Here is an 18,156-nt window from a genome sequence, read left to right as displayed (position 1 = left end):
AATTTTTAAAATTATTGTAATTCTCATATTCTTTTGATAATAACTCCAAAAATACTCAATATAGGTAAACCAAATTTTAGTTTTTTCTGAGCCAAATATTTGAACTGTTTTACTATTTCTATAGGGTAAAAAATAACCGAGATAGAAACGTTTAAATCTTAAATTTTGCTGTGGGAACCATGCAACCGGGGTAATTAAACCTTTTATTTTTAAAAAAGTAAGGGGTTTAAAATATTAAACGTGCTTAAATAGCACTTCGAATTAACTTTCAAATAGTTTCTAGACGAACCTGATATCGTAAACACGAACGGAGTTATTAAAAAGAAAACAAAAACATTTTTTGGAAAAATTCTTAAAAGATAAATTTTGAAAAAATTTTGGAGCATAAATTTTAACGCTATCAACAAGTTCGGGCGCTCATTTAATAGACATTTTTAAGTACTTTGACAAATGTTTAATAAGTTTATGTTATAACATGCATCAATTTCCCGTTATTTCGGCTTGAATACTTAGAGTTTTTTACTCGCTGGAAAAAAATATACATTCAATTACCTATAACTCACTTTAGTTAACATTAAAAGGTTTTTGTAGTAAAGGGTTTATTTCATTTTTTATTAGCTTCAATTTTGATAATAATAACTTTTTTGTAAAAACTTACACTTTTTGAGTTAATGATGAAAAATTCGTTAAAACATGCATTTTTCTCAAGAAAATTTAAAATCCTTGATCTTTAATTCTCAAAAAATTGTGATTTATTTTAATAATTTTATATAACAAATTTTGCTTGAAATTTGTCCCTCTATCGAATTATGATGTTATTTTTAATAAAATCATTTTCAACCCCGAGAAGGGGTGACATCCACTCCCAGGGTAAAAGCGCAAGTTGGCACCATGTCACTTTTGTTCCTTGAGATATCCTCTAACCACTCACCAATTTTCATGCAAATCGATGGAGGTTCAACGAAGTCGGAGGTAATAGCTCATATCCACCTTCAGTGACTCCACTAATAATATTTAATTTTTTGCATAAAATTATCTAAAAAGAATATTTAAGTAGATATAAGACTGCAAAGCAAAATTTACCTTTGAAAAAACAATATCTTCAGTAGTCAGAAACTTAAAATAAGCCTTTTTTATGTTTTATTGCAAAATGGGATATAAAACCTTTTATTTGGGACTACGTATCTACGTATATCAGAACAAAAGTCACATAAAAATATGTGCTTTATCGCTATTAAAAAATTATTAAGCTAACAAATAAATAAGTGGATAAAACGGGATATAAAAAACTGTATCCCATTTTATCCAACTTATAAGTGTCCCGTTTGGACCACCTCAGACATTTTTCAAAACAAAAATGGCTCCTGCCTAATCGTGAAAGTAAAATTAGATAAACTACACATGCGAATAATCGTTAATGAGTTTAATTAAATGTAATAGTCACCGGAAGTATATGTTAAGATATGTAGACAATATAATGTAGAAAACAACGCACTTAAAAGTATAAAGTACCAAAAAAGTAAAGTCAAACAATTCTAAACACAACAACTTTTCATCAAATAATGGCATCGAGGTAAAACGAACTGAGAATGTTAAAATGACGGTTGAGAACAAGTTTTCGTCGTTGTCCGATTGACAGCAGCACTAGTTGTGTCTCTAGGCTAGGTATCCCGTTTTATCCGACTATCCCGTTTTATCCAACTCTCCCCTACATTCGGAAAATGCACCCGAAATAGTATATAATTATTATATCTTTGAAAATTAAACCTGAGATATGCAAACCACGAGAGAGCGCTACGAGCAAAACTCACAGCAAATAAAAACAGAGGTAAACTTTTAAATTTCACATAAACTTCTTATTTTTCTCAGTATCCTCCAGCTTGTGCAGTCATCCAGTCGTATGAACTTATATATTAAATATAATAATATAATGAATAAAATAAAAAAGCATACTTACTTTTACTAATACTTCTGTCTAATGGCTAGAAACAAAATGCGTCAAAATAGAAGAACTGCGAACAACTTTCCACACCATGCTGAACACGGATGGCAAATTACTAGAATCAACGGAAGATAAACTGAAAGAATGGGAAAACTATATTAAAATTCTTTTTCACGATATACGAGAAGAACCAAGATTGGAAAATAACAACGAAGGGCCAGCAATTATTATGAAATCTGAAATTATTAATGCAATTAATCAACTCAAAACAAACAAAAAGACCAGGTCCAGATGGAATATAGACAGAAACGTTAAAATTAATCAGCGAAGAAAATATCGCAATATTTATCTTTTTATTATTATTAAATAAAAAAATATCCTTATATTAAATTATAAGAATGGCTCGAGTCAATATTCATCCCACTACCAAAAAAGCTAAACCCACAACACTGCAATGAGTTCCGTCTGATAAGCCTTATGAGCCATGCAGTAAAAGTCCTATTAAAAGTCGTATATTATAATCGTATATACAGGGTGTTTGGTAAAGAATGGGCCATAGGTTCCTGAGGTTAAAATAGGCCGATTTAAGCTAACTTACCTTAGTCCAAAGTTTGTAATCACCGAGATACAGGGTGTCAAAGTCAAACTTTTTTTTTTATTTATTATTGAATATTTCCTGACAGGTATAAGATAACAACATGAAATTTGATATGTGGGGGTTTTTTGGGTCGAGAAAACTAAATTCCCTACCAAAAATTATGTATTGCTCATAGGGCGCCACATACGCCTTTCAGCACTCATTTATTACGTTCAATTTTTTTTATCCCTCACTCTGTATAATTTTAACATTAAAATTTTTATTTTCCTATTAGTTTTACTTAAAAAAGATATACTTCTTTCATCTCCCTAAACTCAACCGTTTTCGAGATATACGCATTTTAAATCTGCGATACACCATCATTTTTGATTAATTATTTATATGGGAAATAAGCCACAATTAAAATGAAAAAAATAATTTTATTAACGTTTCGACGCCCAAATCGGGTGCCGTTGTCAAAATACAAAATATTACTAAAATAAACTAAAGTGTTGTTGCTAAGCAAAAAAATTCTTCTAATAATTTATTTAATCTCACTCATTTATATTGGCAATTCAGACATATATTATACATTTTAAAGTAGAATTGTATTATAAAGTAGATTGGATCGAATGGAACAGAACAACTTAGAACGGGATCCTACAACATTCACCAGAAATAATACGAGGAAAATATCAATACCATATATAAAAGGACTATCCGAGAAACTTAAAACAATAGGAAATAAATTCAACATTTCAACAACATTCAAAACAACAAACACATTGAGATCTATTCTATCTAAAACTAAACCTAACAATGATCAAGAAAGAACAAAGAATTGCATTTATAAAATACCTTGTGAATGCGAACAATTTTATTTAGGTGAGACATCAAGACCATTAGACGTTAGAATAAGTGAACATCAATCTTATATTAAAAATAGAGAATTTGAGAGATCTCAAATATGTCAACACGCATGGGATAATGAACATAGAGTTCAGTGGAGAGATTCAAGTATAGTCCTGAAAGAATCAGATAGTAAAAAGAGAAAAAATCAAAGAAGCGGCTCTAATTATGCTAAATGAAACCAATTGTGTCGCAAATTCCTCGGTAGAATGCAGTAGGATGTGGTTACCCATACTGAAAGAGGAAGTCAATAGAAAGAAAATACCAAGATTAGTAAGTCAATAATATGGAGCTAGTACATATTTTATATTTTAGTATTACTTATATATCTAGTATTATTAATATTATTTATAATTTAAACATGTTACAAGTCAGAATTTGGTATTATTTTTTGAGAGTAAATTAATGTAAGACCAAATACTTACGATGTCGGGATAGTATCACAAGGTTTTTCCTGGTTTTCCCTTGTGATTTACTATGAAGTCTCTAACGCGAGAATTTTACTGTCGTTGCATTTGGTTGTCTTTTTAAAGACATATCACATGCTATAATTTTTTATGACGGATATTCTTGAGTTGGGGTTAATTTCATGTAATCGAATGAACTATCTTTCAGTAAGTCGTCCCAGGAACGCAACTCATAAATATTGGCAATATCATTTTAAAGTCTTCTACTTTAAAATGTATAATATATGTCTGAATTGCCAATATAAATGAGTGAGATTAAATAAATTATTAGAAGAATTTTTTTGCTTAGCAACAACACTTTAGTTTATTTTAGTAATATTTTGTATTTTGACAACGGCACCCGATTTGGGCGTCGAAACGTTAATAAAATTATTTTTTTCATTTTAATTGTGGCTTATTTCCCATATAAATAATTAATCATAAAAATGCCACAAGGAAATAGCTTCAGAACAACATTAAGAAACCGGTATGGGCCTATCGTGTGTCAAAATTTTAGGAAATTGGAAACCTTCTACGAGAAACTGGCACATTGTCAAAATTCAATAAAATTTTTAAGAAGATGTAGAAATAACAACATAATACCAAAGGGCTTGAGGTTACGGCCAGCATACTCAAGCAGAAGACTCCAAAATATTCTACACAGAGCCAGTTTGTCGATGATCCGGGAAAGGTTGCAATTTCACAGGTCAAATTTATTTTTTATCGAACAAGACATCGTAAGTATTGAAGATTTACTTTTCGGAATGATATCAAATTCTGATTTTGATCGAATTATTTTTAGTTTACACATAATTTATGAAAATTCATATCAGAAACAAAGAAATATACATTTAAATAAATTTAATAATCTTTTAGAACAAAATAGTTTACATACTTTTGATAACCTAAATAGAAATAATGACATATTAGCGACAGTTGTCAATCTATCAAATAGACATTTAAATGCAACGGAAAATTTGGTATTGTCAAAAGGTTTAAACTATGCTGTTACTCATCCATCTATTCCAAAATTAGACATAATCAGCTCAGTGGAGAAAATATCCCAGTGTCTACCAACTCATGAAAAAGAACAATATAGGGTACTATGTAAACTTGAATTGGAAAAGTCTAATCAAATTGAACAGAACATCAGCAAAGAGGAAATGAAAGCTTTAAAAACTTTAAGAAATGATGACTCCATAACAATCCTACCAGCGGATAAAGGCAATGCAACTGTAATAATGAATAAAATACAATATGAGGACAAAATTACAGATCTAATTACAAATGGACCTTATAGCAAATTAACGAAGGATCCAACGAAGACACTGGAAAACAAAATATATAGAACTTTATTCAAATTTAAAAATGATCTAACATACTATCAAAGAAAATTAATGACACCTCACTACAGTAAGACACCACATTTTTATGGAGTGCCGAAAATTCATAAAGCAAACATACCACTTAGACCCATTTGTAGTACCATCAATTCTCCTTGTAGTGAACTATCAAAATTCTTATTAAACATTCTAAAACCATTTGCTAATAATGATGACACTTTTATAAAAAATACAAAACATTTTTTAAACAAATTATCAACTATTGAATTTAATCCAAATAATATTTTAGTAAGTTTTGACATAAACAGTTTATTTACAAATGTACCATTAGATAAAACTTTAAACATAATCAAAACGAAATTAGAGAATGATAATACATTGGCAACTAGGACAAGACTAAATGTATCAGCTATAATGGAGTTATTGACATTATGTACCCATAATACCTATTTTCAACTAAACAATGAATTCTATAAACAAAATTTTGGTCTAGCAATGGGCTCTTCTTTATCTCCATTATTGGCTAATATATTTATGGAGGATTTCGAAACTAATATTATTTTTAAACAAAATTTAAAACCCACAGTATGGTGGAGATATGTAGATGATGTGTTTTCAATATGGCCTCATAGATCAGAATTGTTGGATACGTTCCTGAATATTATAAACGATCAAGAAGAGACAATAAAATTTACAATGGAAAAGGAATACAATAACAGCCTACCTTTCCTCGATGTTTTGATCTCAAAGAAGGATATTGGATATGAGACTCAAGTGTATAGAAAACCAACACACACCAACAGATATCTCAATTACAAGTCAAATCACAACATCAACGTTAAAAAGGGAATCATTAAATCCTTATATGATAGAGCCAAAATTACTTGTTCTAACGAAAATTCCTTTTTTAGCAGAAAAACAATTGTTAACATCTGTTTTATTAAAAAATGATTATCCTTTATCGTTTATAAATAAGGAATTGTCAAGATTGGATCGAATGGAACAGAACAACTTAGAACGGGATCCTACAACATTCACCAGAAATAATACGAGGAAAATATCAATACCATATATAAAAGGACTATCCGAGAAACTTAAAACAATAGGAAATAAATTCAACATTTCAACAACATTCAAAACAACAAACACATTGAGATCTATTCTATCTAAAACTAAACCTAACAATGATCAAGAAAGAACAAAGAATTGCATTTATAAAATACCTTGTGAATGCGAACAATTTTATTTAGGTGAGACATCAAGACCATTAGACGTTAGAATAAGTGAACATCAATCTTATATTAAAAATAGAGAATTTGAGAGATCTCAAATATGTCAACACGCATGGGATAATGAACATAGAGTTCAGTGGAGAGATTCAAGTATAGTCCTGAAAGAATCAGATAGTAAAAAGAGAAAAATCAAAGAAGCGGCTCTAATTATGCTAAATGAAACCAATTGTGTCGCAAATTCCTCGGTAGAATGCAGTAGGATGTGGTTACCCATACTGAAAGAGGAAGTCAATAGAAAGAAAATACCAAGATTAGTAAGTCAATAATATGGAGCTAGTACATATTTTATATTTTAGTATTACTTATATATCTAGTATTATTAATATTATTTATAATTTAAACATGTTACAAGTCAGAATTTGGTATTATTTTTTGAGAGTAAATTAATGTAAGACCAAATACTTACGATGTCGGGATAGTATCACAAGGTTTTTCCTGGTTTTCCCTTGTGATTTACTATGAAGTCTCTAACGCGAGAATTTTACTGTCGTTGCATTTGGTTGTCTTTTTAAAGACATATCACATGCTATAATTTTTTATGACGGATATTCTTGAGTTGGGGTTAATTTCATGTAATCGAATGAATTATCTTTCAGTAAGTCGTCCCAGGAACGCAACTCATAAATATTGGCAATATCATTTTAAAGTCTTCTACTTTAAAATGTATAATATATGTCTGAATTGCCAATATAAATGAGTGAGATTAAATAAATTATTAGAAGAATTTTTTTGCTTAGCAACAACACTTTAGTTTATTTTAGTAATATTTTGTATTTTGACAACGGCACCCGATTTGGGCGTCGAAACGTTAATAAAATTATTTTTTTCATTTTAATTGTGGCTTATTTCCCATATAAATAATTAATCATAAAAATGCCACAAGGAAATAGCTTCAGAACAACCATCATTTTTAGCATAATATCATTGTAGTTACACCCGAAAAATAACTTAAAACCATAAAATTATCCAAAAATTTATCGCAAATTTCTTCAAATGGAATTTGCGATACAATGACATAAATTTGAGAACTGGCACAATTATTATGGTTTTAAGATATTTTTCGGGTGTAACTACAATGATATTATGCTAAAAATGATGGTGGACCGCAGATTTAAAATGCGTTTATCTCGAAAACGGTTGAGTTTACTGAGATGAAAGAAGTATACCTTTTTTAAGTAAAACTAATAGGAGAATAAAAATTTTAATGTTAAAATTATATAGAGTGCGGGATAAAAAAATTGAACGTAATAAATGAGTGCTGAAAGGCGTATGTGGCGCCCTCTGGGCAATACATAATTTTTGTAGGGAATTTAGTTTTTTAGACCCAAAAAACCCCCACATACCAAATTTCATGTTGTTATCTTATACCTGTCAGGAAATATTCAATAATAAATAAAAAAAAAGTTTAACTTTTACACCCTGTATCTCGGTTATTATAAACTTTGTACTAAGGTAAGTTAGCTTAAATCGGCCTATTTTAACCTCAGGAACCTGAGGAATTATCGACAAGCTCATCCGGAAAAGAGAATCCAATCGCCTTCAGCAACTAGCTTACAATTCAAATCCAGTCATCACACCAATCTATAGGTCCCTACCGTTTCACAATTCTGTCATGTCTGAGAAGATCAAACACATTCTCTGTTCTTCAGACAATGTCCACATATCATTCAAAGTCAATAACACTCTCAACAAAACATTATCTAACACTAAAGATCCAATCAACTATATGAATCGTAGTGGTGTTTATAGATTATCTTGTTCTGATTGTGATGCCTCTTATGTAGGAAGAACCTATAGATCACTCTCTACTAGAGCAGCAGAACACACTAAACGTGACAACACATCTGCTTTCTCTCACCATCTCAAAGTCAACAAACAACACCGTAACATCCCAGATGGTGTGACTTTGATTCATAACATCCAAGATAAAAATACCCTTCGTTTAGATCTATATGAGGATTTAGAGATTGTCAGAGACACAAGGACAATTCCAAACTGTGTTAACCGTCAACTTTCTCTTAACCGTGACTTCACCCCCATTCATAGACAATTATTTCCATAATTCTATATTTCTATCCACCTTCACCTTGACCTTCTTTCCTATACATACCACTACAAACCTAAACTATACAAAAACCCAAACAATATACTCAATCAAATAATCTTTTAGTATCTTTCAGTTTCTATCAATCTGTGCTTCTGACAACACTCTATCTCTTTCATCTCATTCTCTAATTATTTTCACTTAACATAATCATTTCTCATTATATCAAAATCACACCCAGGAACCCTTAATCTTTTCGGATATGACATTCTAATATAGACAATCACCAAGAAAATTTTGTTGAATTTCCAAAAAATTTTTTCACTGATTCACTCTACTTTTCATTTATATGAAAATTAAAAAATAAACTCAGCTATCAATATTTAATAAATTTACTTTATCTCAACATTGGTCAATACAATATTCAAATCTAGAATTTCAATCGTTTAATATGTGACATACTTTTTTACATTTGGAGCTTACAATCAAAATTAATTTTCTTTTTATCAAAACATGTACATTTCTTTCAGCACGATTTTTCCTAATTTAATATCAGTCTTAATCCATTTAATACTTCACACAACTTATATTTTTAATGGTATTTATATTTAAAATTTTTTTTTGTCCACTGAAACATATGCAACTAACCTTATGATCCATTTTCGATAATTTTCAAAATTTAGATTTTCAATATTTCAATATGCATCAAACTTTTTTACATTCAGACATAACAAAATTTTTTTAAAAAATTGGTCGATTAAGACATGTACATTTTTCAATTCTGCTTCACTCATTTAATATCATCTCTTTCCTTTAATACCTCCAATAATTTACACTACAGAACTATAGATTGGTGTTTTCTCATTATATTCGTTGGTTCCCTGAAACATAATATGCAACCAAACATGCCTTAGTGACAATTCTTTCAAATTCTACAGATGCACTCCTTTAAAATACCATGTGTTTTAAAAAAATTTTTATAAAATTTTATCTAAATATTTCTAGATAATTTCAGCAATATTCATTCATCACAACTCTACTTAACTAAATATAATTATTTTCAGTCGGTTACATTTGACAAACAGTCTATGACGTCACAGCATATGAGTAGAATTTTGCCTTTGATTTCGGTGTACTAATCAATATATTACAGCTCATTAACCTTTATTTACAACTTAGAATTCATAACAAACATTTTTTAATAGTTGCATATTTCCAATTTAACAATTAAAGTTAAATATTAATTCACTTCGTCAAAATTTTTCGGGTGACAATTGAAAAATCCACCTACCTTCCTTGACATCTTGTCATAAATTTTCAGGCACCAATCTGTCTAATCAGTTAGGGATTCCAATGAACTGTCAGTGGTGGCCGGTGGATGGCTAAACTGACATGGCCATAGACATAGTTAAGGGGGGTGGTCATGGCGTATCTAATGTTTACCTTGGAATATTGACAAATTTGTAAATAATATCCTGTTTGGTTTTGTTTTTTTGTTAATTGTGTAGCGAAATTTGTGAAATTGTGATAGCAAATTAAATATGAAGTGGTTTAAACATTGGATACGCCTATGGATGACAGTTTCGCCATCCAGCAGCCATATTATATCACGTGATTTGGAATGCCTAATTGGTTGTTAACATGCCCCGCGCACTCTAATAAAAAACATGTAATCGTATTTATTTTCCTTCCATTTTGTCAGAGGCGCTGAGGTCGGCATTGTGATTGGTGGAACATGACTTTTGACAAATCCTGCGCTATCTGTGAATCTGTGTTCAGTGTTCGGGTTCGTTCGTTCGTTGTCGTTCAGTTATTTTATATGGTCCGTTATGTGATGTGCTTGTGTCACCATAAAAAGCTGATATTCAGTCGTGTTTTTTGATATTTTTGTTATTTTGGAAAGTTTTTCTGATTGTAGGTACTGTTTATCCAACAGTTTTAAAATACACACTTTATTTCGCGTTTTGTTGTTAGGTCTAATGGCTCCGTTCAGCTGTTGTGTGGAGACGGTGGAAAAATTCAACGAGTAAATATATATATATATATGTAATCCAAATTAAATACTCATATTTCTATGTAAAATGTCACATTATTGTATAAATAAATAATTAAGAAACAAAAGTTGTTTGTGTTGTACCTTTATTGTCCACTTGAATAAAATATTAAATATTGGAAATACCGTATGGAGGTTATGATGTACCCAGCATGGAGGCTAGATTACGCCACTCTTCCTATCCAATCAACAACAAGAACGTTTAAAATTTCACACCTATCATGTCGAAGCTACAGACCACTTATGTGGAGGCCAGATTTGTAGTACCCTTCCATTTAACCAGGTGCTGAGATGGCGCTGAAATACGTGACATGTTTTTTAAAGAGTAAGATCGCATTCTACCAAATCACACAACACTTTTTTCTATGGTTGTTAACCTCTCACCTGATCACATCAACCTTGTGCAATTTCCGAGCAAGGATGACATACATCCTCATGTGATATTTTTAATCTTAAAACATCGACTTAATGTCGATAATTATTTAGCTCATAATGTAGCAATAATGTTATTTAGAGGTTTTTACACCTATTGAAGTGGCTTGTTTCAATTACTTGTACACTGAACGTAAGTAACCACATTTTCTTTCTTTTTTAACTGTCAAAATTTCACCCTTTTGCTTTTCAATCTAAGTGGTTCACTTATTTCCAGGTTAACACTGATGATGGTCAGTTTGACCGAAAACGTTTTGTACTTCCACTCCCTTGTGGATAAATTTTAAGAATTTTAATAAATTTAGATACCTACATACAACAGAAGTGTTTACTTCATTCTACGTTGTCTTAACGAAGGTATACAGCCAACTACAGGGTTTACCCTTTTTAAGTTTTGACATATATAACAGTAGGTATAAAGAACGACGAATATGAACAAGATAATGCAATTATTTTTAAAACTTTACTGTCGCGAAAAATTTACTTTAAGATAATTTTTAGTATTTACCGACGCCTATGGCGTCACGTAACTGTTTTGTTAAGTACTCTCGATAAAGCTATTGAATTTTACTCGTAAAAACAAATAAATAAATTCCGAACATTGTACTCACAAAAAAACAAGTAGGTAACGTTTTCGTGAAACGGTGTGGTATTTCGAAGATTGGGATCGTTTTTACTGGTAAGAGAGCCGTTAGATATTTTCTTTCATGAATAGTAATATTTGCATCCAATAAATACATATACCAGATAAAACTAATTAGCATAAAATCCAATACACTGAATTAAGTTAAATAATAACTAACATAACCTCAACTTTTATCATAGCCGGATGATTAGATGGGCGAAAAGGAAGTTTTTTATAAAAATTTAAAGAACCTAAATTGACTTCATTTGATAACTAATAACACCTTGCATCGTTTTATAAGGACTTTTTATCTAAAGTTATAAATGTATTTTTTAATTAAATATAATATATTTGGCCTAGCCAAAAGTCCCCTTCCCCCTCGTATCTGTTGAATGGTTATGTTACCGGCCAAACCCGATTTCAGGATAAACTAGTTTGGCCTAGGCCAACCTAGATTAAGAGGGGATGTTAAAAATCCTAAAAAAATCCTTTTTATATTACAGTATACGCACATGGTAATATAGTTGCTCCATTTTATCTTTGCCCATGCGTCACGATTCATTTTCAAACAAATTAAATCAAAATATAAAGTACGCCGATGTGCATAGTATATTATAGTATACAGTATACGCTGTGAGCTCGTACCTAGAGGGGATATTTACAAATTCGCGAGCGCCAGTAGTGACAAGTTTGTAAATGTTTACCGGAAATTTGACATAAATGTCAAAGTGATTAATTTAAAAATAAAATTAAAAACATTAATTATAAAAAATATTAGTTGGTCAAAGCTGTGGTATATATTTTTACCCTAAATATACTTACTTTTTAAATACTGAATTTAAGTTTTTTTAATGTTCCGTAATATGTATTTATAAATTAATCAATTAATTTTAGCGTCATCTACACGATAATTGTGAAAGTATCCGAAGTAAGAAATTCATATTTTATCAATAGAACGTCAAAATGATTGGCAAAATCTTAAAAAAATCGATTACAATTTAATTACTTTTTTGCGTTGTAAATATTAAGCGATAACAATTAAATAATAAATTTAAAAATTACCGGTGAAAGTTGAATTAGTAACCGCTAGGAGCGACACCAGCGAAGCTCAGAGCGTATACACAATGTACACATTGACGTTCGTTTCACCTTATGTTTTGACTTAAATTTTTTAAAATGAATCATGACGCATGGCAAAAGTTAGAATGGAAAAACAATAACTAACTAAAACCATGGACAATAAATAAATTTCTACTTTTTCTTGCAATTTGCATTTCATTTCTGGTATTAACTAACTTTCAAAACCTTAAATTCGTTTTCTCAACAATTAACAAATTAGCATTTGCGTCAGTGTTTCTCCAAAGGTGCGACGTACTTAATAGTGAAATTTGGAGGGAGAAAATAAATAGCCCCAGAGAGGATTTTGGCAGTTACTCGAGTGCGTCAGAAAATCACATTGGGAGAAACCTTGTACCCTGTAAATGTACCCCTACCACATATGGACTTTTGATACAAAAGTTCGTTAAGGGGTCCAAAAAAAGTCTATCCTTAGAAAAATTCGAAATCGTCAGATTAAGAGCAAACAGTAGCGATCAACAGGTAGCACCAAACGCATTCCAAGATTGCGGCTCTAATTTTGAATATTTTGTCGAGATATTTGGCACACATATTCGTAATATAATAAAAAATGGCGGTACAGAGCCCAATTTTAGAAATATGTTAGTATGTGGAAATTACTCTATAACTAAACAAAATATTGAAAAAAGTAGCCTGTACCGCCAATAAGAAAGACAAAAAAATACACTTTCTTCAAATAAACTTTTTTATCCCGTGCCTAGATTTTGTGTCACATTGGAACTACTAAAAATCGATTTTTTTATAACAAGAAATCGAACGTCACTGACTTAGCAACAATTCGCGCCTATGTGTATAAAAATTATTTTATCTACTCTATGTCACATTATGTATAAGTTTTTAGTTTGTGAAAACTGTCATTATAGATAGCAGTGCGTGAAGAGTTTAAAGTGTGCGTGAAGTAACAATGTATTTTAAATGGGATTTACTTTTTCGCACACTTTCAATGGGTTTTTTGGCACACTTTCATATAATCAAATATCCTTAATTTTCGCGTTGTCATGGTGATGACAATAAATGAGCAATGGCTTGCAACAAAATTTTTGACCGTTTTGTGGTTTGAAAGTAGTTAGGATTATTAAATGTCAAAGTTCTAAAAATCGTAGAATAGAAATGAATTCCAGTGACGAAGAGTTACAGTTTTTTTATTTGTTTATCGTAGATAAAATATTGTATGAAACTGTGCGTAAAGTACTTTTTGCGAACTTACGCGATGTATAGCACTGGCTCCGTTGTCGCTCGTGCTCTAAAAATCGTGTTCGTTCGCAAAAAGCACACTTCACGAACTGTTTCATAAATAACTAGTTTTTGATAGTATAAACGTCACTGTCAGTGTCGAATTACCGACGCACTGTTGCCTCAATTTTGAAAGCTCGCAGAACTTTCGCAACCTTGGACCGCGTTTGTTGCTACCTGTTGATCGCTACTGTGTGTTCTTAAGATAAGGTAAGTTAAGTATGTATGTACATGCAAAAAAGTGGTTATTTCAAAATTCTGACGATTTGAGCGGGGCGTAAGGAAATGGGCGAGTCACAAAGTTTCACAAAAAAGCGAATATTGCGCGAAATAAACGTCAAATCGAAAAACCGAAAAATACGTTTTCAATATTTTTTAAGAATCTATCGAATGATACGAAACACGACCCCCACGGAGAGGGGTGAGAGGTAACTTTAAGATTTTAAAGAGGAACCCGGCGATATTTCGCGAAATGAACATCATATTAATAAACTGAAAAATACGTGTTTAATATTTTTTTAAAATCTATCGAATGACATCAAACACGACACCCACGAGTTGGGATGGGGGTTACCTACACTCAACGAAAAAGGTACGTAATATCAATAAAAATGTTAATTCAGACAACAAACGCAATACTTAAAATTTGTCCAATTCTTGGTTTTATTGGGACAACAAAACGATGTTCATCAATTCATTATTTTAGTTCGTTGAGCCAATGTATTACGTTTATTGAATGGATGAACATTCATTATGTATACCATAATATCACTTTATTGGTATTACGAACTCTGTTCACTGAGTCAACGAACACTATTTATTGATATTACTAACTCTGTTCACTGAGTCAACGAACACTATTTATTGAAACAACAACGCCGTTAATTGACCGACGAGGACTATTCGTTGTGTCAATAACAGTGTTATTTCTCCTAACGTATTCCGTTTATTTCTACAATTATTTCCGTTTATTCTTACAATTAATTCCGTTCATTCCCACAATAAATACAGTTTTTCTTACAAGCAATTCTATTTATCCTTACAATCAGTTTCGTTCATTCCTACTATGAACGTATTTTATATTAATAATTACTGAATGCAATATAATAGCCCGATGTATGATATTAATTGATTAATAATAATTTTTTAAATCCCCCTTTTTTGTCCTTAACCTAAAGGACTTTACACTGTGTGATTTTTCATATGATTTCACTTATACAGTGTACTGGAATAAGTGTTACACTCCCCCCACCCCCTTATTAACTTATTTATTTTTAGCACATAAGCAAAGTGCTCGGACAGGTCGATTTTTAAAATAATCAAAGTATATTATAACATCAATGTTTCGAACTTTACACGATTCCTCTTCAGGTGACAGGCACGGCGTAACTTTGATTTTTTTTAATGGGAAAGTACGTCATGTGGCAGCTTATTTAAAAGCGTTTGAAATAGTGATTCCAAAAATGTATAACACTTTAATCCTTTTTGAGAGCGCAGGTGCAAAATTTCGATCGAATTCTTTTTAAACGCATTCATTTTTTTTTTGGAATTCTGAGAAAACTAATAAGTATATTTGAAAAATTTAAACGCAGAATAAAATATTACATTATTACCGACGGCAGAAAGTCCCTTAGAATAAACAAAAAGTTTCTTTTGAATGGTATGCCTATTAGAAATTAAAAATCATACTAAATTTTCTCTTTTTCACCCCTGTGACTTATTAAAATAATCATTATAGAGGTTCTCAGGGACTTCAGACCCTCGATAATACTGTAATATTTTATTTTGCATTTAAATTTTCAAAAATAATAATTAGTTTTCCCAGGATTCGAAAAAATTGATACATTTAAAAAGAATTCGACCGAAATTTCACGATAATAGACACACAAAAACTTCCTTCTACTACGGACTACACTTGAAAACGAAATGCAATAATTATTATTCGGCACTTCGGTAACACAGAGAAGCTAGGGGTATCACGATAAGGAAAAGCCGTTAACTTTCAAATGGTCAAGCAAAACATTTATTGTCTCAACAACTACGATTATTGTCACAATGACCGCATTTATTGTGGGTATTAAATGCAGCAGTAAATTGATTAATGCATTCGTTGTCACAACAATCAATTTACATATATTCAATAATCACATATTACTCTATATTAACAACATTTGTACATTGTTTTAATGAAATCTGTACGTTGTCACGATAAACCAAGGTAATTGCTTGTCATCTACGAAATCAAGAACGTGAGTTGTTGCCAGAATTAACAGTATTTATTAAATATACGAAACTAAGTTATTGGCTGAATAAATTGAGTGTTATTGATTAATGTACTCTAGTTATTCTCACAATTATTATTCAATCATTGTGACAATAACCAAATACATTCGTCAATGTCTAAAAGTTCGTTGAACTAACAAATTAAATTGTTGTGACAACGAAATACTATTCAATAATCACTGTTAATCAATATTACGAACTAAATTTTTTTGAGTGTACTTTAAAACCTTAAATAGGACTACCATTTTTTTATTGCAGATTTCATTCCTTACTTAACAATAAGTAAATTTTATTCGACACATTTTTTCGAATTATATAGATAGATGACGCTATAATCGGAAAAAACGATTGTAGTAAAAAATGGAAAGTCCCCACTAAAATGGAAAACTTACTTAACTGTTTATAGTTTTACGACCTAATCTCAAAACGCTCGAGTAACTGCAAATTTAGCATTCTTGCCTTCCCTACTAAAACGGACGTAGTTATCAACCAGTCATAGCAGGTGAAGTAAAAGTCATAAATAACATTACATGCCACTGTGACCGATAATTTTAAATGGGACTTTATGGCAAATGATATCTCGTTTAAAAGGTATTGAACATACCTGTTCAATCATATTAATTTTTTTTTGGCTGTAATGATTTTAATGAATAAATTAAATGAATACTAAAATCCTAGTTTCGCTTTTAACTTCGTTAACGTCCTGAAAGAACTATAGTCTAGTCGCAACATAAGGGGTTCCGTGGGAAATTCTAGCTCGCCGTGATTTGATGGTGGTATTATAGGTTTTTTGAGTCACTGAATCCAATGGAAGTGGTCTGGAAGCCCAAATATGGTGCGTTTAATTGTTATTAACAAATTATGGTAAAATTAGGTATTTTTCAGGAATTATTAGAAGCCCTGTAAATAAATTGATAGTGTTAAGGTCTTCTCTGGTGTATTTTTGGTCGCTGAATCGAATGCGACTAGTCGCGATTACTCAAAATATGTTCTTATTTTGATAATAACAAAATAATTATAAAATAAAAATTTTATTTTTAATTCAGTTGCAATGCGAAGGCAAAACAATCTTACTTTTCAATTACAATACGGAGCACAGTCCAGTCCTCTGAATCGCGATTTTCGGCTCTTATTGGAGCCTCATCGGAGAAAACGTAGGCTTGTTCTCCATACTCCAATTGATCAGCACCGAGAGCTTTTCCCACCCATTGCAACTGACCTGAAAATATTAGGTGACTAGCGTCATCTGGCAATTAAAAGATGAAGTTTTCGATCCTAATAGCATTATTAATAACTAGAGCTCGGGAAATATGCACTTAAAAAACCCTAAAATATGCATGCAAATATGCACAAAAAACAGTTGAAATATGCACTAAAATATGCTTCTATGCATTTAATGCATATAAATAAAAACGCAGTAATCCTTGTTTTTAAGGTATTTAATTATTTATTTTATGCCAATGGCCTTAGCTGTCGAGGCATTTAAGATAAATAAAAAACGATATTTTTTTATTTTATGCTAAAAATATTTATTGAAATTTCTATTACTTACATCATTATATATTCATTTATTCTTTATATTTACCATCATCATTCTTTATTATATTATTATTACAATTAAAACTATAAATTATTAAATGTTTTTCTAAATTTTCCACAGAAAAACTGAGCCGTTTATCTGATAATAATTGTTTACACACGGAAAAACTTATTCCTACTTCACATGAAGTTAAAGGAACAAACTTAAAATATTGTATAATTGAAATTAAATTATCTTCACCTATAAAATTAAATTATCTTCACATTTCCCCATCTTAATAACACTATTTATTTGAATTAT

The 18,156-nt window shown here is 30.7% G+C and overlaps 2 protein-coding genes across 3 annotated transcripts in view; one reads left to right on the top strand and one right to left on the bottom strand.

The window, feature by feature from the left end:
• Positions 1-18,156, bottom strand: part of LOC126889477 (alpha-1,3-mannosyl-glycoprotein 4-beta-N-acetylglucosaminyltransferase B) — a 359,292-nt gene that overhangs the window by 291,201 nt on the left and 49,935 nt on the right. The window lies entirely within an intron of this gene.
• The window catches only part of LOC126889476 (probable 3',5'-cyclic phosphodiesterase pde-5), a 423,420-nt gene continuing 416,835 nt past the window's right edge, over positions 11,572-18,156 (top strand). Inside the window, exon 1 of one of the 2 annotated variants that reach the window (XM_050657796.1) lies at positions 11,572-11,717. The gene's annotated coding sequence lies outside the window, so the exon portion shown is untranslated. The remainder of the gene's footprint in view (positions 11,718-18,156) is intronic. The other variant, XM_050657797.1, reaches the window with a different exon arrangement.

Source organism: Diabrotica virgifera, chromosome 8, assembly GCF_917563875.1.
Source record: "Diabrotica virgifera virgifera chromosome 8, PGI_DIABVI_V3a".
In the NCBI taxonomy this organism is placed as follows: Eukaryota; Metazoa; Arthropoda; class Insecta; order Coleoptera; family Chrysomelidae; genus Diabrotica; species Diabrotica virgifera.
Note: the sequence above shows the minus strand (reverse complement) of the source record. Positions and strands in the feature narration are given on the sequence as shown.